Here is a 27,909-nt window from a genome sequence, read left to right on the forward strand (position 1 = left end):
GACACTGATGCTGAAGGAGAGCTGAGAGGAGGAAGCTAAGGTTTCTTGAATTCTACATGGAACCATCTGTAGTGAAGACGGGTGGACAGGGAATTACTGTTGATTTCCATGTTGTGTCACTCTTTTGATTTTATTTTCTTTGGGTTATTTTGTGGTTGTGTGCATGTGTTTGTGAGTGTGTGCTGGTACTGGCACTTGAACTGAGTGATTTTCTCTTTCTCTGTCTCCTTTTCTGTCTCTTCTTTCTCCCTATTTCCTGTCTCTCTTCCCCTTTCCAGCTCACTTCCCTCCAAGCCATTCCTCTCCGTCTCTTCTTCCCCTTTCCCTCTTCTCTCTCCTCTTCTCTTCCTCTTCTATTCTCTCTCCCATCCACTGTACTCATAAATCTGTCTTTTTCTCTCCTGCCTCTCTAGATCTTTCTCTTTGAGTTGGCATGTTCATAGCTCTTGCTCTATCACTTAAGTCACACCTCTAAGCCAGCATTTTTATACTTAATTGAAGATGGAGTGTGCCCTGGCTGGTTTAAATTCTGATCTTCTGGTGTCACCTTTTGGAAGAACTATGATTACAAGCATGATCTACCACCATCAGCAATGTTTCTGACCTTGTTAATCTGGTGTAGCACAGGGATTTGTGTACTTATCTGAGGGACAGATGTGTGAGAGACATCTTGGAACTGTTTGAGGAGGGAAACATGTGGTGGGTGGTTGTGCAGAATGGACAGGGTGGAAAGAAACTGCACAGTGCCAGTATATCAGCACAGAAAGGAGTGAGAGGTATTGTAGAGAACCTGTTCATCCACAGGGAGTCCCCCTACTGACACAACTTCCCCAAAACACCAGGCTTTGGGCAGGGTGCTTCCTTTCCCCTAGCAGTCCCCAGGTGAAGACTTTAGGCCTCATGGAAGAAGAGCAGAGCCCAAGTTTTCTGGTTAGTAAATCAGATTGCCGGGGGAGCAGAGTTTCAAATCTGAGAACATTCTGAACATCCAGAGCTCATTATTGAATGAAAGAAAATGTATGGATTAAATACATTTTCTCCCTATCAGAGAAACCTGTGAATGAGCACGAGACCCAAGAAAGCATAAAGATACAGTGGTGCCTGTGGATGGACCCTGCTGGGATGACTGCATCTGGACAGGAGTGAAAATTCGGTAAGATTAAATATGACCTCTTCCACTGGGTTATTTGTGTTGGTTTAGCCAGGGCCATGAGATTTGCACAGAGAGGGAATGGTGCAGGATGATGCTGTCTGCTCTTGGGTGACAAGTGTGTGATGGGGAGAAATTGGGCACACCTGACACTTTTTTTTTCTTGAGGGAAGGGGGTCCTGTCATGGGGCCTGAACTCTGGGCCTGGGCACTGTCCCTCAGCTCTTCAGCTCAAGGCTAGCGCTTTACCACTTCAGCCACAGCTCCACTTCCACCTTTTTTCCCTGCTTATGCAATGCTGAGGAATCAAACCCAGGGACTCATGCATGCAAGGCAAGCACTCTACCACTGAACCACCTTCCCAGCCCCAACACCTGGCTTTTGCTATGTGTGCACTGATATCAGGAGGCTAAGCCTGCAGAGCAGACTGATGAGATTTTCTGCAGGAGGTGGGATCAGTGGTCCAGTTCAGAGCTATTCGGGAGCAGATATCCCCTGAAAGAACAAAATGGGATTCTGGTAAGAGTCCCAGTAAGAGCTACAAGAGGGAAAAGATGGGTACAAAGTAAATTACAGGGTGGACACTAAATGTAAAGGAGAAGACAGGAGGCAAGTTAAGAAGGGAGCTGAGGAATCCTGAATTCCACATGTGCCATTCTTCAGTGAAGAAAGTGATTGGGAAGGAATTAACTGTTGATTTGTAAGATTTCTCAATCGCTAATCTTTTATTGTTTCCTTTTGTTTGTTGTGTGTATGTGTTTGTGTGTACTGCTACACCTCAGTGCTTTTTTTTCTTATGCTCTGTATCCTTTGCCATCTCTGTTCTCTCTCCACTTTTCTCACCTTCTCCCTGCTCCTCCCCACCATTTCTCTTCATTGTTTTCACTCCTCCCATAACTACTCCTATTCTAATTCTCCTGTTCCTCTTCTTGCTGTTCTACTTCCCTCTACCATTCCCTTTCCCTCTCTTCCCGCTCATGAACCTGTCTCTCTTTCCCCACCTCCCTCACTCCTCCTCTCTCTCTACACTTCTCTCTTTTTTCTTCTTTCCCTTTCTCCCTCTCTGTCTTTCTCTTTTCTCTCTCTCTCAGTTTTCATGGATATGTCTGGTTCTCTCCTGATTGAGTTACACTTCCAGGCTCGCATTTCTCTAGTTACTTGAAGATGGAGTCTTCCCAGACTTGCTGTAAATGCAATCTTCAAGGTGTCAACTTGGCAGATAGGTAGGATTACAGAAAAGAGCCTACAGCATCAGGGAAGGCAATTGGCTTTGTTAATCTGGTGTGGCAAAGGTTGCTTTCTCTGTTTTGAAAGGGGATTTGTGTATTTATATGAGGGACAGCTGTGTAAGAGTCACCTTACAATTGGTTGTGGAAGCAAGGGGGTAATGGGTTGGTGTAAATGGACAGGGAAGCATGACATGTGCACTGTACAAGTGCACTGAGAGGTGTCAGATTATTAGTAGAGACTGTATGAGTCCCCAGAGAGGCCCCCTTTCCCAGAGCACCCAGCATGGGCATGGTGCTTGATGGACCCTGCCTGGGATGACTGCCTTCCCACAAGAACAAAAATTCAGTAAGATTAGATATGACCCTTCACACTAGATTATTTGTATTGGTTCACCCAGGGCAGTAGAATTGCACACAAAGGCAGTGCTGAGGATTAATGCTGCCTTAGGGTGAGAAGTGTGTGATGGGGAGGAGTTGGGCAAACCTGACATTTTCTATGTGTACACTGGGTCAGGAGGCTGAACCTGAAGAGTAGACTGATGAGATTAGAGGCAAGAGGAGGGCTGGGGCTCCTGGTGGATCAGTGGTAATGCTCAGGGGTATTTGGGGAGCAATGCTATTCTCAAATATGAGATAGGTTTCTGGTGAGAGAAGCAATAAGGTTCCAAATAGGCAAATTATGCATAACTGGTTTAAGACAGGGTTGATACTGATACACAAAGAGAGCTGAGGAGGAAAGTAAGGAATGGTGAACTCCTCATGGAACAGTGTTCAGTGAATAGGGCATTTGGGGAGGAAAGTAATATTAATTTCCATGATTTCTCAATGCTTTTTTATTCTCTTTTTGTTTTTGTGTGTATGCATTTCGGAGTGTGCTGGCTTGAACTCTGTTCTTTTCTCTTTTTCAGTCTCCTTTTCCCTCTGTGGCCTTTCCTTGGTCCATCCTCCCCTTTACTGTCTCTAATCTCTCCTTTTTTACACCACAATTCTTCTTCTGCTCTTCTCCTCCCTCTAATCATTTTCTCCCTATCCCATTCCTTCTCACTCAATCCTTTCTCCTGAATTTGTCTCTTTGTCTCTCTGTCTTTAGGTATGTATGCATGTCCCTCTGTTTTTCTCTCTGTCCATTTTCTTTCTCCCCCTCAGGTCCCCTTTTTCCCTTTCTCTCCCTTGAGTGTGGGTGTTTTTCTGGCTGATGTTCTACCAGTGGAGTCACTCTTCTAGGCCTGATTTTCTACAGAGTTGGACATGGAGTCTGCTCAGGCTGGCTTTATCTACTGTCTTCTCAGTGTCAGCGTGTGCAGTAGTTAGGATTATACAGGTGAGCCTTTAGCACCTAGACTTTGTGAATCTGGTACAGCACAGTTTGGTTTCTCTGTTATTACAAAAGGAAATTGTGTACTTGTATGAGGGACAACTTAAAAATGTTTGGGGAAGGAAAGGGTATTGGGTTGGGCTGCATGTGGAAAATGAACAGATAGAGAATTACATTCTTAGGAGAGACCCTTTGAGTCCCCAAACATGCTTCCAGTTGACACCACGTTCCCCAGAGCACCAGGCTTGGGCATGGTGCTTCCTTTTCCCTGTCAGTTCCCAGGGGAAGCCTCTAGGTCTCATGGAAGAAGAGTAGGGCCTGATTATTGTCCTAGGGCACATAGTATGGAGGAAGCTGAGTTTCAAATATTACCACACTATAAGTCTCCAGAGCCCATTTTTGAACCAAAAAATGTAGGAAATACAATACTTTTCCTTCCTATCAACTAGAGGTGGAGAAACCTTTGAATGAGCAAGAAACCTAAGAAAGCATGAAAATATAGGAGCATGTGGATGGAGATGAGTACATGTGGACATGAGCAGAAATTTAGTAAGATTGGATATGAACCTCCACCACTGTGATATTCATTCAGCAGCACATTAGATTTCTACACGATGGAAGTACTGAGTGTGATTCTGCCTTTGGAAGACAGGTGTATGATGGGGAGGAGTTGGACACATTGCACCTCTGTTGTATGTTCACTGGAGTCAAGAGACTGAGCGTGCAAGGCAGACTGATGAGATTTGCAGCAAGAGAAGGCTGAGGCTCCCAGTGAAACAGTGGTATATCTCTGGGGTAATTAGGGAACAGAGCTCTTCCCAGAGAATAAGATACGATTTTTGTTACAGAAGCACTGAGAGCCAAAAATATACAAGAAATGGGCACCTTGCTGATAGACAGGGTTGACCCTGATGCTGAAGGAGAGCTGAGAGGAGGAAACTAGGGACTTCTGAATTACGCAAGGATCATTGGTCAGTGAAATGGGTGGATGGGGAGGGACGTACTGTGAATTTCCATGGTTTCTAAGTTCTTTTTCGTTGTCTCAGGGGTCCTGAAATGAGGGACTAGGTTTCAGTTCCCGGCAGTGGGTTTGGCTTGAGGCTAGTTTCTAGTAGTCCCAGGGCAGTAGATAGGGTGCCTCGTCACTGCTGCACTTGGTGGGATTTCAGTGTTGGGTTGCATTATGGAGATGTGGGAGAGGGGCTTTGTGTACCCTTGGGGCTGTGGGAAGGGCCTTGTGCCAAGCAGGAGGCAAGTCATTTTATGATTTCATGCCAGTCTTTTGGGGCCAGATGAGCTCACTCTCCAAAACTCAGGTCTTCCTTTGACTTTTCAATTGACAGTATAATGCATGGGCATCCTCGAACACTCCTAAACCTTTGTGGAACAGCTGGAGTGCATTTGGCTCAGCACTTGGAGAGAAGACGAAAAGTTGGCCTGAGGATGAGGGTTCCACAGGTTAGCCACAATGTCACACAGACCATTAGCTAGGACGGGTTCATGGCTTACAGAGAGACTTGGAAGAACTCCAGTAAGAAGTTCAGGTGGTATGGAAAGGCTTCCCAGAGGAGGAACAGGTTATTTGGTGTGTGCACACCATCTCCATATGTAAGATTGAGGGTCACAAAGCTTTAGGCAAAGGGCTTGGGAAGACAGGTGGGGAGACCACGAGGCAAGGGTGACAGGGGTTGTGTAGAGGAGTCATGGGAAAACAGTGGGAAAGAGCTTTGACCATGTATGGCAGTATACTTGTTGAATAAATGTGTGAGGGAATGGGTAGGCTTTCATTCAATGGACATTTACTGAGTGCCTACAGGATGAGTGACATCATGCTGAAGACTGACAGAATGCTGAGAACAGCATAAAATTATCTCTGTGGGTTTACACTCAAGCATGGAGAGTGAGAATGCCCAAACTTGTAAAAGTACTACATAGTATATATGAAAAGGAAGATTAAGGCAGAAAGAATCAGGATGAGTGTTGGAAATACTCTGTGTTTTTGTGTGTTTGCAGATGTGTGTTGTGTACACATGTGCACAAGGTTGTATTTTTAAGTATCAGAGTAGACCAGTTTGGCAAGGGGGTTTTGGGGAAAAATAGGGGAGTGAGCAGCTGGGTGTCGGGAAACGCATTCCAGGCAGTTGGAATAGCAGTGGCCCCCAGATCCTACAGTGCAAATGCAAGTGTGGCTGCAGCAAGGAAGCCTGGGCTCAGTGGAGAGAACAGGATCAGAGAAGTCACAGGAGCCTCTGGGTAGCAGAGGCTCTCCACTTCATCAAAGGAGGCTGCTTCAACAATGTCCTGTGGTTCTCCTATCTACTCTAAAGCCACATTTCTTCAAATATGAAAGGGTGTGTGTGATATTGGTGTTCCTCTGGCTGTATTACTTCATGAAACTGAGTGTCCTCCAGATCCATCCATAGTGTCTGAGTGTTGGTTTCTTTTTTCTGCTTCCTTTTTGGTGCTTGAATTAGGGCCAGTAAGTGGTCCCTGAGCATTTAGCTCCAGACTATCACTTTACCACTTTGAGGCACAGCTCCATTCCTGGTTTTCTGATGGATATTTGAAGTAAGAGTCTCATGGATATCCTGCCTGGGCTGGCTTTGACTTCAATCCTCCTATCTCCTGTGTAGATAGGATGACAGGCAGGAGCCACCTGTACCAGGCAGTTTTATTTTTATTTTTTTAGGCTGAATAATGTACTACAATATGTATGTACTGTCTTTTTATTCGTCCAGTGATGGACACTTGAATGATTCCCTATATTATTGTGAATGGTGCTATAGTAAATAGAACATGCATGCAGATAAAGTATTCTAGGGCTGGCTGCTGACAGGTCATTATTCAAATCTATTCTGGGTAGGAAATTGCATGATCCCAGAAAACTTGGAAGTGGAGCTGTGGCTTAAAGAGTAGAGCACTCACACTGAACAGGGAGTTCAAGTCCACATATTGGCCTGTGCTTGCACCCACACACACTCACATACACACAGAGAATAGTATGCTGTGGGTTGTGCTTACAAGGATGATTTTGGGAGGGACATGGTAGGGCGAATGGGAAGACCACCTAGGGCCAGGGGCAGGGGCCTAGGCTGCAGTGGTGTCATCTAGGCAGGAGAAAACGGTTCTCTTCTGGTCATGGAAGATGACTATCTTAATATTGATACTTTTTATAAGCAAGTAGTAATCATACACAGGACATGACACACTGATCAAACAAACCTCACCTTTCCCCTTTTCATTCCTCCTTCCCAACTTCTGGTCAGCACTAGTCCATGGTCATCATTGTTCTCTACATATCTGAGCGACCCTGGGCCATTTGTCTCGATAACTTTACTTAATCCTTGCCTTCATTGTGCTCCAAATGATAGCTTTCCAATCACTGTTATGCCTGGAAAATTCTCCTTTTCTGTGTGTGTGTGTGCATGTATATATGTGTGTGAAAGAGAAAGATCATTACCAATTTCTCCATTGATAGACATTTAGGCTGATTCTATACACAAGCTGGTATAAATAATCTTGAAATAGACATAGTATAATTGTACGTGAGCTCATGTATTTATTTAGAGACCTTCAAATTGTTTACCATAATGTTGTATCAATTTACAATCTGTCTCTCTAAATCCTAGCCAGCATATTTTATCTTTCTATCGTTTTGATTATTTTAAAAAGTTTTCCAGCATGGCTAAAGACACTGGACATTTTTTTCATATATTTTTGGATATTTGCATTTCTTTTTTTTTTTTATTTTATTTTATTTGAGAACATACTGTACAGAGGGGTTACAATTACATGGGCAGGATAATGCATACATTTCTTACCAAGCATTGCAGCCTCCTCCTTTGTTTACCCTTCAACTCTCTTCCTAGCCTCCTCCCTGCCCCACACCCAATCATACCCCCCTCCCGCACACACATCGACATTGTAAAGCTGGTTTTGACATGACATTTTGTACTTCTCATTGTTGCAACAGGTCCACCTGAATCCTTAAACGACTTGTTTGTCCCCATCTCCTCCACATGTTATACTGACATCAAATATAGTGAAAGCGGAGGTTACACTGTGGGGGAGGGACAAACAAAGCAACAAAGAAATAATCTTATAAATGCGTTAGAAACACATGCATGAAAGAAACGAAAACATTAAAATACATATTTAAGGATTCATTTTACTAACATCACATTATGTGACCTTTTCCGCTTGACTCATATCTATACTAGATATTGCAAATAAGGGAAACCATGGGACCTATGTTTCTTTGGGCTTGGCTTACTTCACTTAATATAATTTTTTCCAAGTTTTTCCATTTCCTAACAAATGGGGCAATGTCATTCTTTCTGATGGAGGCATAGAATTCCATTGTGTATATATACCACATTTTCTTGATCCATTCATCTACTGAGGGGCATCTGGGTTGGTTACATATCTTAGCTATGGTAAATAATGCTGCAATAAACATAGTTGTGCTGGTAGCTTTAGTGTGGCCTTGTTTGTAAACATTTGGGTAAATGCCCAAAAGTGGGATTGGTGGATCATAGGGGAGTTCTATGTGAAGTCTTTTGAGGAACCTCCATACTGCTTTCCAAAGTGGGTGAACAAGTTTACATTCCCACCAACAATGAAGTAAGTTTCCTATCTGTCCACATCCCCTCCAGCATCTGTTGTTGTTAGAGTTCTTGATTTTTGCTGTTCTAACTGGAGTGAGGTGATATCTCAATGTTGTTTTGATTTGCATTTCTTTTATGGCTAGGGATGTTGAACATTTCTTCATGTGTCTATTGGCCATCCTTCTTTCTTCTTCAGAGAAGCTTCTCTTTAAGTCTTTCGCCCACTTATTTATTGGGCAGTAGTTTCTTTGAGGATTTGTTGTTGGGTGGCTTAATTTTTGAGTTCCAAGTATGTTTTAGATATGAGACCCTTGTCCGTTGTATGGCTATTAAAGATCTTCTCCCAATCGGTGGGCTTTGTATTGATCTTGCTAGCTATGTCATTTGCCCTGCAGAAGCTCTGCAACCTTATGCAATCCCATTTGTTCAAACTTTCTTTGATTTTTTTGTGTTCCCGGGTGTGTATTCAGAAAATTTCGGCCTGAGCTAATGAGACCTAGGGTTTCTCCTATTCCATCCTGTAATGTTTTCAGAGTGTCTGCTTTGACTTCGAGGTCTTTGATCCATTTGGAGTAGATTCTGGTGCAGGGTGATATATAAGGATATAGCTTTAGTTTTCTACATGTAGTTAACCAATTTGCCAGCACCATTTACTGAAGAGACTGTCTTTCTTCCATTCTATTGTTTTAGCTTCCTTATCGAAGATTAGATGGCTATAGGTCTGTAGGTTCATTTCTGGTTTTTCAATTCTATTCCATTGGTCCTGAGGTCTGTTCTTATGCCAATACCAAGCTGTTTTGATTTCTATGGCTTTATAGTAGAGTTTGAAATTTGGTATTGATATTCCTTCAGCAGTGTTCTTTCCATTGAGGAGCGTTTTTGCTATTCGGGGTCTTTTATTGTTCCATATGAATTTTTGGATTGCCTCTTCTATTTCCTTGAAGAATGAGGGTGGAATTTTGACAGGTATCCCATTGAATTTGTAGGTAGCCTTGGGAAGTATTGCCATTTTCACGATGTTAATCTTGCCAATCCAGGAGCATGGGAGGTTTTGCCATTTTTTAAGTTCTGTGTTGATTTCCTTTTTCAAGATTTTAAAGTTTTCATCATAGAGGTCCTTCACTTCTTTAGTTAAGTTAATTCCTAGGTATTTTATTTTTTGTGGGGCTATTACAAATGGAGTTGCTTTCCTAATTTCAGCCACACTTTTCTCATTGTTGGCATACAGAAAAGCCATTGATTTTTGGGGGTTAATTTTATAACCTGCTACTTTGCCAAAGTTTTGAATCAGCTTGAGTAATTTGGGAGTGGAGTCTATGGGATTCTTTAAATACAAGATCATGTCATCTGCAAAGAGGGAGAGTTTTATTTCTTCTTTCCCTATTTGGATCCCCTTTATGTCTGCATCTTGTCTTATTGCTGTAGCTAGGCATTCTAATACTAGATTGAAGAGAAGTGGAGAGAGTGGGCATCCTTGTCTTGTTCCTGAGTTAAGAGGAAATGGCTTTAGTTTTTCACCATTGAGTATAATGCTGGCTGTAGGTTTGTCATATACAGCCTTCATTGAATTGAGGAATGTTCCATGGATTCCTAATTTTTCCAAAACCTTCATCATAAAGGGGTGTTGGATCTTGTCGAATGCTTTTTCTGCATCTATTGAGATTACCATGTGGTTTTTATTGTTGCTCCTGTTGATGTGATGAATAATATTAATTGATTTGCGTACATTGAACCAGCTTTGCATCCCTGAAATGAATCCTGTTTGATCATGGTGTATGATTTTTTGGATGAATTATTGAAGTCGATTGGCCAAAATTTTGTTGAGAAGTTTTGCATCAATGTTCATCAAAGAAATGGGTCTATAGTTCTCTTTCTTTGATGAGTCCCTGCCTAGTTTTGGGATGAGGGTTATGATGGCTTCATAGAATGTGTTCGGTAGTGAGCTTTCTCTTTCAATTTCCTTGAAGAGTTGGAGGAGTATTGGTGTGAGCTCTGCTTTGAAGGCCTTGTAAAATTCCGCTGTAAAACCATCTGGTCGTGGACTTTTCTTAGCTGGAAGGTCTCTTATTGCTGTTTGTATTTCATTGCTTGATATGGGCCTGGTAAGCTGGTTTAACTCATCTTGGTTTAGTTTTGGCATGTCAATATTTGCTAGGAAGAGGTCCATTTCTGTCAAGTTCTCAAACTTATTAGCATAAAGTTTTGAGAAGTATTCCCTTATAATGTTCTGAATCTTGGTTGTTTCTGTGGTGATGTTTCCATTCTCATCTCTGAGTTTATTAATTTGGGTGTGCTCTCTCCTTTTTCTGATAAGGTTTGCTAAGGGTCTGTCAATTTTGTTAAGTTTTTCGAAGAACCAAATGTTTGTTTTGTTGATTCTTTCTATAGTGTTTTTTGGATTCTAATTAATTTAGTTCTAATTTTATTTTGATTATTTCTTTCCATCTACTGGATTGGGGTTTATCTTGCTGCTTTTTTTCAAGGAGGTTCAGATGTGTCATTAAATTGTTAGTTCCAGATCTCTCCAATTTGTTGATGTAGGAGCTCAGAGTTATAAACTTGCCTCTGAGTACTGCTTTTGCTGTGTCCCAGAGGAGCTGGTAATTTGTGTGTTCATTTTTGTTGAATAGCATGAACATTTGAATTTCCTTTCTAATCTCTTCCATGACCCACTCATGATTCAGCAGTGTGTTGTTCAGCCTCCATGTGATACCAGACTTTCTTTGGTGGCTTTGGGTGTTGAGTTCTAATTTTATTCCCTTGTGGTCAGAGAGAATGCAAGGTATAACTTCAATGTTTCTGAATTTAGACAAGTTTGCTTTGTGGCCTAAAATGTGGTCTATTTTAGAAAACGTTCCATGTGCTGCTGAGAAGAACGTGTATTCTGATGCTGCTGGGTGAAATGTTCGGTAGATGTCTGTTAAGTCTAGTTGATCTATGCAGCTGTTTAGTTCTGCGGTTTCTCTGTTGAGTATTTGCCGATTTGATCTCTCTAGTGGGGAGAGTGGTGTGTTAAAATCCCCAACAATTAATGTCTTTGGATCTATACGGGATTTGAGGGAAAGTAGTGTTTCTATGATAAATTTGGGTGCTCCATTGTTTGGCGAATAGATATTTAGAATTGTAATATCCTCCTGAAGGAGAGATCCTTTAATTAGTATGTAGCGACCTTCTTTATCTCTTCTCACGAATTTTAATTTGAAGTCTATTTCATCTGATATTAGGATTGCAACTCCCGCCTGTTTATGAGGGCCGTTTGCTTGGTAGATTTTGTTCCAGCCTTTAACATTGAAAATGTGTTCGTTTTTACGGGCAAGATGTGACTCCTGCAGGCAGCAGATTGAAGGGTCTTGTTTTTTAATCCAACTAGACAGTCTATGTCGCTTAATTGGAGAGTTCAGTCCGTTAACGTTAAGAGATAGGACTGAGAGGTATTTGGGAGTTCCTGCCATGTTTTCCACCTTCTTGGGGGCTGCGAAAACTGGGTTCTTCCTAAGGTTCTTGGATTCTCAGTTTGGGTGCAGTTTCTTGGCCTTTGTTGCGGTCTTGTTGGTTTTCTATGTGTAGGACATCTTAAAGAATCTTTTGTAGGGCTTGTTTGGTGGAGATGTATTGTTTCAATTTTTCTTTGCTATGGAAGGTTTTTATTTGGCCTTCAGTTATGAAGGAGAGTTTAGCTGGGTACAGTATTCTTGGTTGATAGTTGTTTGTTTTTAGGGCATGGCATACGTCATTCCAGGTTCTTCTTGCTTTGATTGTCTCTGCTGAGAAATCTGAGGTAATTCTAATTGGTTTTCCTTTATAGGTGATTAACCTTTTCTCCTTGACCGCTTTAAGGATCTTTTCCTTGGTCTGAGTTGATCCTGTGTGGATTATAATGTGACGGTGGGATGTCCTATTCTGGTCTGGTCTATTTGGGGTTCTAAAAGCTTCTTGTATCTGAATAGGCCTATCTTTTTGTATGTTTGGGAAGTTCTCTGCTAGGATCCTGTTAAACAAATTTCCTAGGCCATTAACTTCTGTTTCTAGGTGCTCCTCTACACCCATTATCATTAGATTGGGCCTTCTGATGGTGTCTTCCAGGTGTTGGATAGACCTATCGTATTTCTTGGACTTGTCTTGGATGGTTGTATGTTCTTTCTCTATAATATCTAGGCTGTCTTCAATCCCTGAGATTCGATCTTCTGCATGGTCTAACCTGCTGTCAAGACTCTCTACTTTGTTTTTTATCTCTTTTCCTTCTAATTGGTCAGCTTTGATTGCTTCAAGTTCTTTGTTGAAGCTGTTTTAGGTCTTGTATGAATATCTTTACTTCCTTAATTTGGTGTTCAGTGTTTGTTCTCAAATCACTTAGTTGATTGGTTATGGTTTCTTTGGACTCCCATTCCTTCTGTTGGGTTCCATTCAGCATTCCCTTTGTGGTTTCCCTGACTTCCTTCAGCTCTTTGTTAATGGATTCCATGAATGCCTTTAGTGATCTTTGTGTATTCTCTACCTGGTCTCTCAATTCCTGAATTACTCTTTGATTAGCTTCCTCCCGTCTGTGGGATTCCTGCAATTCTTTCTTCCCGTCGTGGGATTCTTGCAGTTCTCTTTGAGTGTTCTCAGCCTGCTCACGCCATTCCTCCCTTTCTCTTTGAGCATTCTCAAGTTGTTCACGCAAATCCTATATCAGTTTTTGAGTAGCTTCCTCACGCTTATGATATTCCTGTATAAACTTCTGGGATGCCTCCTCTCTCTCCCTATCACGCTCATACAGAGTCCTTTGTACATTGTCAAACTTCTCATTTATCATATTTGCTAGTAGTGTTTGTAGAGCTATTTGGGAACTCTCCTCTGTATTATTCTTTATCTGTTCTAATCCCTGATTATCAAGATTGGGAATTGAGATACCCGAATTTGCCATTTTTCTTGTGTTTTTCCGGCTTACTCTGCCCATTTGAGATGAAGATAGCACCAGTTTTGTGCTAGAACAGTATCTTAAGGCAACCATCAACCAAAGTTTGCGTTTGTACTGTCAATAGTCTACAGATACAATGTAGTTCAACAGATACATCTATTCAACATCAAACAACTATATGTTAAAGGACTTCGAACCGCAGAAAAGAATTTGGAAAACCAGAAATTATTAGGATTAGGGAGAGATGTGGGTGAAAAATAGGAATAGATTGGTGTGGGGAGGCACAGGGAGAGTTAACTATGTCCTAATCACAATGCAGGAAATAGGTTGGGTAGGATGCAAGTAGAGAGAGTAAGAAAAGGAAGAGACGGAAAGGGGAATGAAAAGAGACCAGAAAAAAAAATAGAAACGTAAAAATTAATGTTATTATAGAGATTAAAAGACCATCTCTTTAGAGAGGAATGTGAATATGTTGAGAGAAAGGGAGGGACATAGAGGAGATGTGAAAAACTTTAAGGATGGGAAAGGGATAAGAAAAGATCAGAAGTTCAGTAGAGCTAGACAAAAAACAAAAAGATGATTAAGAAAGAAAGAAAAAGAGAAAGAAGACAAGAAGAGAAAGGAAAACACTCATTCACATATTCCTAAAATAAAAATTATAAGAGGAGAAAAAAACAAGTTACTGGAAAACAATTATTTTTTCAGAAGAGGCAAAAATTAAATATTAATAAAAGTTTTAGAAGAGAAAAAAAATTTATATATATATATATATATAAGGTAACAAAAAAACAAAAAACAAACAAAAACTAGAAAAGAAGAAGAAGAAAAAAATGTCCTTTGATTTTTTTTTTTTGGGGGGGAAGGTGTGGGAAGAATCCTGTATCTCCCTTTTGTCTGTAGCCAGCCTCTTGTTGGAGTCTCTGGTCAGCTTGAGGTCCTGTGGCTTGATTGGTTTCTTAAGTCGGTTTGTTGGAAGAGGCAGAAAAATGCTCTACTTTACCCAAGCTTTTGAGATCCCCCTCCCAGGTTAGTTTTCTGGGAGGGTGATCAGCTTTGAGAATCACAAAAGAGGGGGATGCAGTGATGAGGATAGATTCTGGGTAGAGTTGAGGCCTTTCAACAAACAGTAGCTTTTCCCTGGGGCTATTTTGTGATAAAACTCACAGCGCCCAGCCTGGAGCCATTCTCAGGGTTTCTGTTTTTCAATTGATTGTGGTGGCTGCTAGAGGGAGGGGCAGCCTCTGGCTCTGGTTACCCAGTGGGGAAAGCCACTCCAATGGCTGGCGCCTGAACTGGGTGACTTTTCCCTGGATGGAGCTGAGTCTGGCAGGTCACTTCGCCATTAAGTTCTTGTGACCTGCTAAATGACTCGTTTTATTCCAAGGCCTGAGCTGGAGCTAGCAGCTCCTCCAAGCTTTGTCGGTATCCAAGATGGAGATCACCGGTGCTGGGGGGGGAGTGGTGGCCTTCCCTCCTCTGCTCCCTGAGAAGGAGTGAGGACGTCGGGCTTGTACTCACGCCGAGTCTTGGATCCTGGGTCGTCTCTGGTCTGCAAACTGCAGGATGAAGATGTCCATTCCTTGTCGGTTCTTGTTGGTGTTGAGTAGAATCTGCTCAACCGCTGCGTCTGGCTCCTTCGTCCTGGATTCTCTGTGTCTTAGGTATGACCCCGCGGCGGTGGTCGCCGCAGGAACCCTGCTGCTGCAGCGGCAGCTGCTGGCAGGCGCTCAGATGTGTCTTTTTGTCTTGGCTTCCCCTCTCTTGTCTAACTCTCTGTTCTGTGATGGCACACTTGGTGTGATTCTCTGGCTTAGGACTGTTCACTGGAATTCTAAAACTGCTTTCTATGCGAGAGCTTGTTCAGATTCCAGCTACTCCTCCGCCATCTTCCCGGAACTCCCGCATTTCTTATTTTTGGAAATTTCTATACAGATCATTTACCCCTGCCTGTTTTTGCCAATCCTGGGTCTTAAACTTGGCCTTGGCACTGTCTCTGAGCTTCTTTTGCTTGAGGCACTCAACCACTTGAGCCACAGCTCCACTTCTGGCTTTTCTATCTATATGAAACTGAGGAATCAAATCCAGAGCTTTGTGCATGCTAGGTGAGCACTCTACCACTAACCCACATTCCCAGTCCTGTACAATTACTTACAGATAATAAAAACCTAATTAGGAAAGATTCCACCTTCCTTCAAGAGCCATTAAGAGTTCCATGCTGCATAATAATGGTTAGTAATGACTTATTAAAAATAACACCCTGGGAAGTGTTCCACTTCCAGCCATTGACAATGGTGGCTGTTCCATAAATATATTTGGAAAATAATGTCACTGAAACCTTTTAAAAATGAAATAAAATACGGAATAAAAAGATTGCCGTGGGCTAACTCAGAAACACATAGAGTCCTTCACAGAGCAATTGCAGACAGGAACTTGAACTACCAAGCAGAAGTTGTGGTAAGGTCTCAGCCCTTCAGACCTCATGGTCTTGTCTAAGGTTAAAACTTGGCATCTTTTTAAAATCCTATTTGTGCCAGGTACTGGTGGCTCACATCTGTAATGCTAGTCCTTATGGGACTGAGATCTGAGGTTCTAGGTTCAAAGCCACCCTGAGTAGAAAGCCCATGAGACACTTATCTTCAGTTAACCCTGGAAACTGTAAGTGACATTGTGGCTCAAAGTGGTTGAGCATTAGAGCTCAGGGATACTGCCCAGGCCCTGAGTTCAAGCCCCACACATGACCAAAAAACATGTGAACATCAATTTGTTTGGTTTTGAAACAATGTAAATAATTTCAGATTGATGTCATTTAAATTCCAAACCAAATGACTAACACTTCAGGAGACAAGAGGCAGTATCTCCACCCTACCCTGACTCAAAAGGCCTTGAAATTGAGTCATGACAAAATGTGTAACAACAGCCAGTATAGGACAGAGTGGACTGGCAAATCCTCCTGTCACCACCTTGTCAAGTATGAAGCCAGGAGGCTGTTCAAGGAGATGGTGAGTGCTGTGCACTACCCTCACAAGAATAGATTCACACACAGGAACATCCTGTGGATGGCAAATGCAATGCCAAAGTCAGTAATTTGGGGCTGAGCATCAGGGTGTTGCTGGGGCAATTGCTAAAGGGATTTTGTGGAGCCTTGATATTCAGACCTCTAGAAATGTTCCTATACAAAATGTATGATGCCTATAAAGAGGGCATTTGGAGCCTAGGTATGCTTCTGTATGTGAGGACAACAGGAAAGTTGCCGTTTGAGGGGAGGAAGATGGCAGACATGGGTACACATTCTTGAGGCCAGGTACACAGCTCCCCTTTATCTATCTGCAAAGAGACATTATCTCCTTTCCAAACTGCTGACTGTGGATGTCAATCAGAAACCCGTGGCTGGCTGTAGGTGTGGGGTTTGGCCTGCTTCTTGATGAGCCACTGCCCAGAAAGCTGAACCCCATTAGTGTCACAGTCCTATGGGACATGGGGTACAACATTGCTGACATTGAAAAGGCAATCCAGGACAGAGCGTTCAATGAAGCCATGGGTACCTATCTGGTCATCCAAGAAAACTCAAAAGGGATTGCCAGAAGTGTGGAGTGGAAAATGATGCCTTTGGCTATTCCACTGTACCTCAACTCCTCAGGAACTTTCCAACAGCCCTCTCTCCACGAAGGAGAGTCAGCTTAGCTGCACAACTTAACACATTCAGTTTGTCCTCAGAAATTCAATTGCAAGATGATGACAAACAGTTGCCTGAAGAGAGGCCAAAGTGCCAGTCTGCCTGTCCTTCCCCTCTGCTCCCCACACAGCTCCAGTACTAGCTTAACCTGGGGCCAGGATTGTTTTAGCTGGCTGAGCAGACTAGAGAGTTGGCACTTGGTGGAAAATGCCCTTCCCTCTGGACAGGCACAGGGGGAGGCCATAGCCTCCAGCTGGAATAAGTGATGGGGCTGGAAGAGCGTGGCTCACAGGAGAGTCACCATTTTTCACAAACTCTGCTACTGTTTGAAGGCCCCCAATGTAATGTCCACAGCTTAAGAACAAAGCTGTTCCAGAGAAAGAGGTGCAGAACTCAGCCACAGCACTAAGGTGTGGAAAAGCAGAGAGGTGTGGAATTGAAGAGCTGCAGGAGGGGAGGGAGTCATGCAGGAAGTTCACACTGCTGTGTGCCCAGTATCCCCAGCAGAGGTCTCAGTCCAGCATAGCCAGGCTGAGTGACAAGTGCTAGGGAATTCCCCAGATAGCATTCCTTCCAGTGAGAGGAGAGCTCACAGGGAGCTGACTTTTAAATGTTGAAAAGTAAGCAGAAAGGTGGCCTCAAGCTGTCTGTACCTTCTGAGCTTGGTGGATCCATCTCGATCCCTTACTTTCAAGTAATGTCACTTTATTAAGTAACTTCCCATTTGTCCCCTGAACACTAAGGTGTTTTTGTCCCAAATGCTGCAGCAGGTCATCATCTCACCTTCCAGATATGTTGCATGTTTTCCTACTTACTTGCCTAGTTTGTTTACTTAGGTTTAAAGTGTGGCCCTCGGGCTTCTTGGTATAGGAGCAGGGGGATCTGGGGGGAAGGTGGCATTCTGGCCTCGCTTCCCCTTGGGCATTCTCTAGGTGACTGTGTACAACCATTTACACTGGCTGGGTCGAAGCTCAAGGGAAAAGAGAGGGACCTGTCTCCATGCACCATGTCAGTAGTTTCTGCCCCAACTTTCCTCCATTTTAATGCAGTTTCTTGTTTGTTCTCTCTAAACCTAATTGCCATTTTAACATAATGCCATCATCCAAAAATCTCTTATTTCAGACTTACAGTAAAATAAAAACAGTAAATTTTAAAGACCCTATTTCCTATACAGATTACTTACATTTGCAACTGCCCTGGGAGTCCACATTTCTCTAAGGGGAATCAGAGTGCTGAGGGAGCTGAGTTTCAAATTTGAGAACATTCTGAGCAAACAGAGTCCCTGATTACACTGGAAAAATGTATGAAATAAGCTAATTTTCTTTCCTTTCAGGTAGAGATGGACAAACCTGTGAAGAAACAAGAGACCTGAAAAAGCATGGAGATATAGTGGTGTCTGTGGATGGACCAGGCCTGGGATGACTGTGTCTGCACATGAGCAGAAATTTGAATGAATCTGTCTCTCTGCCTCTGCCTCTGTGTCTCCTGTCTTTCTCTTTCAGTTTGCATGTGCATCACAGGGGTTCTACAACTTGATTCCAACCTCCGAGCCTGCATTTCTATGGTCTGTTCTTGCTGGCTTTAAGTGCACTGTTCTGGGTGTGAAGTTCTAGAATAGTTAGGATTTCAGACTAGAGCCATCCATACCTGGCAGGACTTTTGACATTGTTCATCTGGTGAGACACAGGTTGGTTTTTCTAATGTGGAAAAAGGGATTTGTGTACTTATCTGGGGGACAGCTCTGTGAGGGACAACTTACAAATGGTTGTTGAAGGAAGGGCATGGTGGGATGGTGTATAGAATTGACAGGGAGGCAAGGTATGTATATTGTTCAAAAGTGTCTGCACTGAGTGTTGGGATATCTTGGTAGAGATTCTAGGAGTCCCCTCAGAGGCCCCCAGGTGTCTCCCCTACTCCAGGGCACCATGCTTCAACATGGTGCTTCTGTTTTCCTGGCTTTTCTCTGCTGAAGTCTCAGCCTCATGATAAATAGCAAAGTACATTTTGTTCCCCTAGGGGAACAAGACTACTGGGAGACCTGAGTCTAAAATATTAGACCCTTCTGAACATCCAGAGCCCATTTTTAGTTCCACAAACTATATGAATTCAGCTCCAGGTGGAGAATCCTTGGAAAGAGCAGCAAGATACATGAGAAAGTATGGAGATATATTGGTGACTGTGGATTTACCCTGCTTGATATGACTTCTCAGGACATGAGCAGAAATTCGGTATGTTTGGATATGATCCATCACTGGATTATTTATGTTCGTTTCGCCAGGGGCATTAGATTTCCACATAGCAAGTGCTTTGGTCTGATGCTGCTTCGGCTGACAATTATGTAATGGGGAAGGGTTGGGAACACCTGATCTTTGCTATGTGTGCCCAGGGGTCAAGAGGCTGAGCCTGCGAAGCAGACTGATGTGATTTGCAACAGCAGGTGGGCTATGACTCCTGTTGGATCAATGATCCAGCTCAGGGTTATTTGGGGAACAGAGCACAGCTAACAGGATGAGATTGTATTCCATTGAAAAGAAGCAGTGCGGACCAAAAGAGGGCAAAGGATGGGCACCTTCCTGATAGACAAGGTTGACACTGATGTGGAAGGAGAGCTGAGAGGAGGAAGCTAAGGACTCCTGAATTCCACATGGAATTCCACTGAAGAGAGTGGGTGGGAAGGGAAATCGTGTTAATTTCCATATTTTCTCAGTCCTTTCCTTTTTTTCTTTTTGTTTATTGTGGGTATATATTTGTGAGTGTGTGCTGGTCCCAGCACTTGAACTGAGTGATTTTCTCTCTGTGTCAAAGCTCTTCTTTGTCCCCATTTCCGTTCCCCCCTTTTCCAGCTAACTTCCCTCCAGACCATTCTCTGCTTTCCCTCTTCTACTTTTCCTCTTCTCGTTCCTCTTCTCTTTCTCTTCTCTTCCCTTCTACCTTCCTCTGTCCTCATGAATCTGTCTTTTTCTCTCCTGCCTTTCTAGATCTTTCTCTTTGAGTTTGCATGTTCATAACCGGTGCTGTACCACTTGAGTCACACCTCCAAGCCAAGATTTTTCTAGTTAATTTAAAATGAAGTCTGCTCAGGTTGGCTTTAACTGTGATCTCTAGGTGTTAGCTTCTGGAGTAGTTAGGATTACAGGCATGATCCACCACCATCAGCAACACTTTGATCTTGTTATACTGGCGTAGAACAGGATGGCATCTCTGATGTGACAAAAGTGATTTGTGTAGTTATCTGAGGGATGTGAGGGACACCTTGAAAATGGTTGGTGAAGGAAAGGTGTGGTGGGCTGATGTGCCGAATACACAGGATGAGAAGGACGTGCACAATTGAAGGTTGTGAACACTGAGTGATGTCCTATCTGGGTAGAGATTCTGTGAGTTCCCAGAGTCTCCCAGGTAACATCCCTTTCCCCAGACATTGGGCATGGTGCTTCCTCTCCCCTTCAGTTGCCATGAGAAGACTCTAAGCCTCATGGAAGAATAGCATAGTCCTGTTTTTGTTCTTGGGGTATCAGAGGGCTGGGAGCAGCATTCTGAACATCCAGAGCTCATTTTTGAATCACAGAAATGTATGAATTAAAATAGTTTTCCTTCCTCTCAGCTAGAGGTGGAGAAATCTGTGAAGTAGCAAGAAACCTAAGAAAGTATGAAGATATAGGATGGACCCTGCCTGGGATGACTGCATCTGGACATGAGCAGAATTTGGGTAAGATTGGATGTGATCCTCCACCTCTGGGTTATTAGTGTTGATTCAGCCAGGGACATTAGGTCTGCACACAGAGGCAGTTGTTGAGGGCTGATGCTGCCTTTGGTGACAAGTGTGGAATGGAGGAGGTAGGCCTTTGTTATGTGTACACTGGGATCAGGAGGCTGGGCCTGCAGAGAAGACTTGAGATTTGCAGCAAGAGATGGGCTTGGGGCTCCTGGTGGCTGAGGAGTCCAGGTCAGGGCTATTTGGGGTGCAGAGCTCAGCAAACAGAATGAGATGGGATTCTGGTGAGAGAAGCACTGAGGGCCACAAGAGGACAAAGATGGGTACCTGGTAAATGACAGGATGCACACTAAATCTAAAGGAGAAATGACAGGAGCCAGGTTATGAAGGGAGCTGAGGACTCCTGAATTCCACATGGACCAGTGTTCAGTGAAGAGGGTGGGTGGAAGGAAGTACAGTTGATTTCCATGATGCCTCCATGCCTTTTTTCTCTTTTTGTTCTTGTGTGTATCCTTGTGCTGGTACTGGGGGGATTGACCTCAGTCATTTTTTCTTATTCTGTTTCCTTTTCTTTCTCCTTCCTCTCTTCCCTTTCCCCACATTCCCTCCTCTACCATCTCTTTTCCCTTGTTTTCTTTCTCCCCATAACTTCGCCTATTCTGCTTCCCCTACCCCACTTCTTGTTCCTTTCACGCACACTTCCACTCTCTCTCCTTCTCTTCCTGCTCTTGAATCTGACTCTGACTCTCTCTGGTTTCCCCTCCCTCTCTCACACTTTCTCTTTTTCAGCTTGCATGGTCATGGCTGGTTAACTGTCACTTGAATCACACCTCCAGACTTGCAAACCTCCAAATAGTCAGTCTGCAAACCTCCAAAGGGGAAAGGTTTTCCTTTTTTTTCCTTCCTCCTCCTGTATCTTCCTCTGCAGTGTCCTGTCAGGCCAGCCCTGATCTGCTCTGTTCTGATAGGAGCCTCTTGCTGTGTGTCTCTCCCCAGCCCCTGCTCCTCAGCACAGACAGACTATATATAGCCTGGGCCCCTCCCCCACTCCAACAGCTCTAACAGTTTCAACCTCCACTCATGCCCTGGCCCCACGAAGCTCACTGTCCCATCCCTTCTTGATCCCACCCCATACCTCCTGCTACAGCTAGGCACAGGGAACAATGAGTTCAGCATGTGGGGGGAGGCAGATGCCTTTAGAACTGCTTTTTATTACACTACCACTACATGATAGCTCCAGGCCTGCATTTTTCTAGTTAAGTGAAGATGGAGTGAGTGTTCGAGTTCCCATACAGGCTGCTGGGATAGTTAGGATGACAGGCAGAGCCTCCAGCATCAGGAAGTGAATTTGCCTTTGTTAGTCTGCTGTGGCATACTTTGGTTTCTGTGTTGTTATGAAAGGTATTTGTGCACTTATATGTGAGGCACAGCTGTGTGAGGGACACCTTATAAATGGTTGTGGGAGAAAGGGGGTGGTGGGCTGGTATACAAATTGATAGGGAGAGAGGGAGGGACATGTGCACTGTACAAGAGGGTCAGCACTGAGTGTTAGCTTATCTTGGTAGAGAGCCAGTGAGTCCCCAGAGAGGTCACCAGCTGACACCCCTTCCCAAGAGCACCAGGCTTTGCGCATGGTGCTTTACCTTGGCAGTTCACAGGGAAAGACTATTGGCCTCATGGAAGAATAGACCCTAATTTTTCTGCTGGGAGAACCAGCGTGCTGATGAGGGAGCTGATGTTCAATAGTCAATCATTCTGAACACCAAGAGTCCATTTTTGGAATCACAAAGTGTATATATTAAAATATACTCCCTTTGGTTCAGCTAAACCTGGTGAAATATATGACGGAACAGGAGACCTGAGAAGTCATGGAGATATAGTGGTACTTGTGGATTGATGGGGCCTGGATGGACTCTGCCTGTAGACATATCCTGTCTGGGATAACTGCATTCCCATATCAACAGAAATTCAGGAAGATTAGATATGAGCATTCACCACTGCCATATTTGTGTTGTTTCAGCCAGGACATTAGCTTTGCACAGAGAGGCTATGCGGAGGGCTGATTCTGCCTTTACGTGACAAGCATGTGATGGGGAGGAGTTGGGCAGACTTGGCCTTTGCTACGTATGCACTGGGAATAGGAGGCTGAGCCTGCAGAGCAGACTGATGAGATTTTCAGCAGGAAGAAGGCTGGGGCTTCATTGATCCAGCTCAGGGATATTTGAGTAGCAGTGATTCCCTCAAAGAATGGATGGGATTCTAGTGAGAGAAGCAATGAGATTCACAAGATGGCAAAGATGGGTACATGGTGAATGACAGGGTACACAGTAATACTAAAGGAGAAATGACAGTAGAAATGAAGGGAGCTGAAGAATCCTGAATTCCATGGAGTGTTCGAGTTGGGGCCAGTGTTAAGTGAAGAGGATGGATGGGAGGGAAGTACTATTGATATCACTATTTATCAGATTTTTCCCTTTTTCTTTAGTTGAGTGTGTGTATGTGAGTGCGTGCTAGAGCTGGGGCTTGAGGTCTGTGCATTTTTTCTTATTCTCTGTGTCGTTCACTTCACTCTCACCCCTTTTTCCTCCTTTCCCCCCATCATCTCTCTTCCCTCCTCTTCTAACCTATACCATCTCCTTCTCTACTTCCTCTTCCCCTCATCTTCCTCTCCTCTCTCCCTTCCATTACCTTTCTCTCTCTTCCTGTCCTTGAATTTCTCTAAGACTGTTCACACAAAGCTAGATCTCCACTACTTAGAGCCACAGTGTCACTTGGTTTTCTGATGGTTAATTAGACCTGTCTCACTTTCCTGCCAGGGCTGGCTTTGAACCAGGTCCTCAGAGCTCATCCTCCTGAGTAGCTAGGATTTCAGATGTGAGCCACCAGAACCCAGCTAGAGGTGAACTTTTCATTCAATCCTAACCTCCTGCACATGAACTGCAACACAGAAGTGCTTTTCTGTCATACCTCCATTCAACATTCCACATTCCTCTATCTCTTGTGCAACATTCCTATATTCCTCTTTGCACCTTCTCCAAAGTCATCTAAATCTAATTATTAGGTACTCTCTCAATTTTCCAAAGCACTAGCTAGCATTCCCATTCACTAGCATCCTCTTTCATGTAGTTATTTGCTAGAAAGTAAAAGCGTTGAGTCTAAGTGGCTTTGCTATTTCTTGAGAAAATATCTAGCAATTTGGTTATCCTAAACACTGTACTGAATGAATGAAAATATCATTCTCCTTGGTGATAGAAACTTTGAGATTGAATCTCAATTTCTCTAGAATCTGATCACAGCCTAATCTGCCACTGGAACATCCCTGAAAATTTCCTAGAGGTGGTATTTTCCTTTCCAGGCATTCTATCAGAAGTCTCACCTTATGGTAAATATACAAGTCTGCCAACACCATGAAAAAGCAGTTGGTTTCAACCTCCTCAGTGAGAGGGGGAAAACACACTTGAGTTTTATTGCAATCCCTCCTTTATTGTGCAGAAGTGGGAGAAAAGGATAGTTGTTACTGAAATACTGTCCTATGTAAGAAGACAAGCAGGACTCTAAATAGTTATATCAGACCTTGAATCTAAGGCACTGGTAGCTCACACCTATAATCCTAGCTACTTGTGAGGCTCAGATTGTCAAGATCAGGGTTCCAGGCCAGCACTGGCAGAAAATTGGGAGATGTTGGCTCTTGGGGCATATACCTACTGTCTAAGCTACAATATGAGGCTTAAAATAGGGAGATTCAGCTGGGCGCCAGGGCCTTAGTACACTTGCAATCCTGGCTATTCAATAGACCTAGATCTTAGGATGGTGGTTTAAAGCCAGCCCAGGCAGGAAAGTCTGTGATACTCTTATCTCCAATTAACTACTCAGAAAAAATCCAGAAGTGGTACTGTGGCTCAAATGTTAGAGTGCTACTCTTGAGCAAAAGAACCTTGGGTACTGGGCCAAGGCCCAAGAGTTCAAGCACCAGGAACAGAAAAAAAATCACTCATTCCAGTGCATTACAGACAGGTAATGAGACTCAAACATAAAATAGTAAAATCCAAAGCCAGGTGCCAGTGGCTCAGGCATGTTACCCTAGCTAGTCAGGGGGCTCAGATCCTTGGATTGAAGTTGAAAAGCAGCCTGGGCAGGAAAGTCTGTGAAACTCTTATCTCCAATAAACTACTCAGAAAAAGCCAGAAGTGGTACTGTGGCTCAAGTGGTAGAGTACTAGCCTTGAGCTAAAAGGCTCAAGGACAGCAACCCAGGCCCAGGGATAAGCCCCAGGACTGACCAAAAAAAGAAACAAACAAACAAAACAAACTAGAAAATAGTGCAGAAAGCCACACTTCTCCAGACCTGAAGAAATCTTATAAGACTTAAAAAGTATCTGAAGAGAAAATAAAAAGGCCAATAGACACATGAAGAAATATTCAACTTCTCTAGCTATAAAAGAAAGGCAAATCATTACAACATTGAGATTCCACCTTACCCCAGTTAGAATGGCTATTATCAAGCAATCTAATAACAACAGATGCTGGAGGGGATGTGGCCAGAAGGGAACCCTACTGCATTGTTGGTGGGAGTGTAAACTTGTTCAACCACTTTGGAAAGCAGTATGGAAGTTCCTCAAAAGACTCCACATAGAGCTTACCTGTGGCCCAACAATCCCACTTTTAGGCATTTTCCCAAAAGAGAACAAACAAGGCCATAGTAAGTCTACTAGCACAACTCTGTTTATTGCAGCATTATTCACTATAACTAAATATGGAACCAACCCAGATGCCCATCAATAGATGAATGGATCAAGAAAATGTGGTGGTATAGATATACAATGGAATTCTGTGCCTCTGTCAGAAAGAATGACATTACCCCATTTGTTAGGAATGGAAAGACTTGGAAAGAATATTAAGTGAAGTAAGCCAGGCCTAAAGAAACATAGGTCCCATTGTTTCTCTTATTTGCAATAACTAGTGTATGTCTAGGTCAAGCAGAAAAGGTCAAAAACTATACATATAACCATATAAGATGATTCTAAGCAAAAGAGAGAGACACAAAAGGTTTTATCTTTGTTGTTGTTTTAATGTAATTATAATAGACTACATGATTTTTTTTGTTTCATTTGTATGTTCTTCCCCCACAGTATAACCCCATTTTTCACTGCATTTGATTCCGGTGTCCTGCATCTTGTATATACATTTTTCTAATTTGGAGTGGGGTAGGGAAATAACAAAATGCTGAAATAAGGATAAATATGTATAAGACACTATATTGAAAATGAACTTTACAACTTGGGTGGTGGGGAGGAAAGAAGTGGGGTAGGAAGGTATGGTAGGAGAAAAATAAACGAGGGGGTAAAAATGCTCCATAGAAAATGTAGTCATTACCTTAGTGTAAACCCCTCTATACAGTATCTTTACAATAAAAATATTTTTTAAGCCAAACTTTCTTTTTTTTTTAAGTGCATGTGGTGGCTCATGCCTGCAATGCAATAGTAGTAGATGGAGATCAGGAGGATATGCATGATTCAAGGTCAATCTTGCCAAAAAATAAAAATAAAAATAATTTTTAAAAGAAGCTAGCAAGACCCCATATAAACAAAAAAAACCTCCCATCTTTGAGAAAAGCATTAGTAGAATTATCATGGTACAGGCCAGCCATAAGGTCTTCCTGAAAAATAACTAAAGCAAAAGAGACTGGGTACATGGCTCAACTTGTAGGCTAATAAGTGCAAGGCCCTTAGTTCAAATCCCAGTGCTGTCCAAAAAAGAAAAAGTATCCTTGTTATGAGATCAATATTAGTATTTGGGGGACAGGCCATCTAGCTGAGGCCAGAGGCACCAGGATTGGAGCGGGAGGAGAGTAGCCAGGAAGGCTAGCAAGATGCTACTTTCCAACTCCAGGAAGAAGCTCCCCCAGGCCGGGTAGGTGGGAGGGGTGTGTCGGGTGGGAGGGGCACGGGAGCTCTCAGCAGGGAGAGTGGGCCGGCACTCACTAGGACATGACCCCCCCCATGCCTCACATCACAGCTCACTCCATAGTTTGCCCCCACCCTCACCCCAGCACCAGGCCCAGAGAAAGAAAGCTAGGGGCGGGGCTTCGCGGGGACACATCCCCACCTTACATCATAGTCATAGCATCTCTCCCTGGATTCCCCTTCCTGTCCCGCCCCCGCCTACCATAGTGAGCTTTTTCTGCGCGGGAATTTCCAATGCTTTGGATCTGACCCTGCGCGTGGGCCAAGGGGTATGGGGGCGGGGCGTGGGCCGGGACGGCAGAAAGCAGAACATACCAGGCTGTCTGCTCGCTGCGGCCTGGCCCCACCTGTAATCCTGGGACTCCTGAAGAAGAGGAGGAGGATCCGGAGTTCCTGTCCCACCGGGGAGAAGGTGGAGAGCCTGGATTCCCAAGGCTTGCACAGGAAAAGCCCCAGACCTGGGGGATTGAACAGCCGGGCAGGGCCTGGGTGCGCTTGGAAGCGCGTTGGGAGGGGCGGGAAGGTGAAGGTGCTTGGTTTTTTGGCAGCCCCCGCAGTCTGGGCCCGGTGACCTTTTGGCCTGTGAGTGTGCCTGCAGAGAAGCAGGTCAGCAGGTGCTGCAGGGACTGGTCCTTCAGCCCTGTGCTGGGTGAAGCTTCCAGAGGAAGCACAGCTGTGAGGCCTCTGCAAGTTCAGAGCTTGGGATGACCTCGGGTCATGTTTACATCGGGTTTGTTTACAGCTATCTTTTTAGTTTTTATTCACCAAAGACAGTGTTTATGGTTAGACTATGAGGAAATCATATCTTAAAAGAATTGCATAAGGAAATGTTCTTGGTCCGATTCCTTTGCTCAGAATAATGTCTTTTAAAATTTATGCTGTGACGGAATCACCACTTCTTCCCTGTTCATTGCTGATGATGCATCATTTTTATCGTATCCAGTTGTTAGCTGTCGTTTTTTTTGTTGATATGAATAATGCTGTGATAGGCATTTTTAAATTCTATTTTTTCTATAGTTAAGCAGTTGTACAAAGGAGATTCAATTTAACACATCAGTTTGTAAGTACTATGCATCTTGATCAATATCACCTCTTCCATAGTAGTCCCCTAAATGTAATAAACATTTATATTCAAAGAAGGTAATAAAATGGACTTTGTTTTAGGTGAAATATGATATATCTGAAAGAAAGGATGTCAGTTCTGACTTTTCAAATGCTGATGAGTTGTCTGTTATCTCAGACTTGATTCTTTAATTCATAAGATTAGATTGTTTTTATGTCCTAAATTATTATTTATTTCATGCTAAGTCGTTTTCTTTTACTGCCTTTGTTAGGTGAATTTTTAGCCTGGGTTGGCCTTG

At 43.3% G+C, this 27,909-nt stretch overlaps 1 long non-coding RNA gene across 1 annotated transcript; it reads left to right on the top strand.

The window, feature by feature from the left end:
- The first annotated feature begins 18,504 nt into the window (after positions 1-18,504).
- LOC138828942 (uncharacterized) lies at positions 18,505-20,552 on the top strand. The gene is made up of 3 exons (XR_011372436.1): positions 18,505-18,561; positions 18,985-19,102; positions 20,476-20,552. It is a non-coding gene; the product is annotated as an uncharacterized lncRNA (long non-coding RNA).
- The last annotated feature ends 7,357 nt before the right edge of the window (positions 20,553-27,909 follow it).

Source organism: Dipodomys merriami, unplaced genomic scaffold (assembly GCF_024711535.1).
Source record: "Dipodomys merriami isolate MVZ:Mamm:240054 unplaced genomic scaffold, mDipMer1.0.p SCAF_169, whole genome shotgun sequence".
Classification (NCBI taxonomy): Eukaryota; Metazoa; Chordata; class Mammalia; order Rodentia; family Heteromyidae; genus Dipodomys; species Dipodomys merriami.